The sequence below is a fragment of the Chrysochloris asiatica genome, unplaced genomic scaffold, assembly GCF_000296735.1.
Source record: "Chrysochloris asiatica unplaced genomic scaffold, ChrAsi1.0 scaffold00030, whole genome shotgun sequence".
In the NCBI taxonomy this organism is placed as follows: Eukaryota; Metazoa; Chordata; class Mammalia; order Afrosoricida; family Chrysochloridae; genus Chrysochloris; species Chrysochloris asiatica.
In genome coordinates, this window is record NW_006408548.1 from 7,012,445 (window position 1) to 7,014,067 (window position 1,623).

A 1,623-nucleotide genomic window follows, 5' to 3' on the forward strand; every position below is an offset into this window, starting at 1 on the left:
GTGTTCTTCCTTTTTGGTTTTCTGATTCCAGATCTTTGCACATTTTGTTGTATATCTGGCTTTGTCTTTACCACAAGTGGTGGAATAGGTATGTAGATTGGTAGAAAACAGAAAGACAATGAAGAGTAACTGAGTTAAAGAAAGATGTAAGAAAACATTTATCCACCCTAAGAATGCAGCACTTAACAACAACAACAAAAGACTATGAATATGGTGGATAAACTATAAAATCACAGTAAAAAACTCCACTAAACAACAAACAAATTAAACCAAGAAAGGGTAACTCTAAGGAAATGAGCGAATCCTGGTATGGCGCTGTGCGTTATTGGTCCATATTGCGAAATTGCTTTGAACTACGAGATTTGCGGTTCAAACTCACCAGTCGCTCCTTGGAAACCCTGTACAGGGTTGCTATGGGCTGGAACCGACTCAGCGACACTTAACCACAGCAATAGCAAGGAAACTAAAAGCCAGAAAATGTTATTATCTTCCTAATAGGAAATAAATGACTGCTTTCATCTCTGTTGTTGTTAGATGCTGTCGAGCAGGTTCCAACTCAACAGTGAGGAGTTACTTATGGGTTTGAACCGCTCATCTTGTCGTTAGCAGTTCAGTGCTTATCATAGAGTGCCACCAGCATTCCTGCTTTAGTACTAAAATAATACTCTATCCCAAAGAAAACAGCAAAGGAGGAACAAAGAATAAATGGCAAAATAGGAAAGAAATGTTAAGATGGGAGACTTAGACACAGAGAAATAGTTACACTAAATGTTTGACAGTATTGGATAAGCACTGGACTGCTAACCTCTAGGTTGGCAGTTCATATCCACCAGCCAATCTTTGGAAAACCTATACAGAGTCATAACCAACTGGACTGCCACTTAACAACAACAACAAATGTAAATGAATGAAACACTTCAACTAAAAGACCAAGACACTCAGGCTATATGTTTGTTTTTTAGGTGTGTTGTTTATTTATTTTTTTTTAAATACACTATATATTGCTTACAAGAAACCCGTCTTAAATATAAAAGCATTGTATGAACAACATGAAAATAATACGAATACACTAAGCATAAGAAAGCAAATGTGATTATATTTCAGTCAGGTGATGTAAACTCCAACACAAAGTGTACAACTAAGATAATAAAGAGGGATACTTGATAATAATAAAAATGTAATGAAGAAACCTTTGTGGCCCAGTGATTGAGGTGCTCAGTAGTTAACCAAAAGTTTGGAAGTTTGGACACACTAGCCACCCTGTGCAACAAAGATGTGGCAACCTGCTTTCATGTCAGTTATAGACTTGGAGAACTGTATGGGGCAGTTCTACTCTGTTAGGTTTGCTATGAGTTGGAATTTATCAATGTCGATAGGTTTGGTTTTTGAAAAGTATAGCAAATAATATAATAGAAATTCAAATTTCCTGTTATAAAATTTTCAGAATCAGTGAGGTGTAGACAAGCCCATAAACATAACTGGTGACTTTTAAATGAATGCATAAACTGTCATGGGGGCGCACAGAAATAGTAATGTACTTTACAGAGGACTTGAAAAGACCAAGTTAATTACTATTAACAAATTATAAAACAACTAGAATAATTTAAAAAAAAATATTTAAGG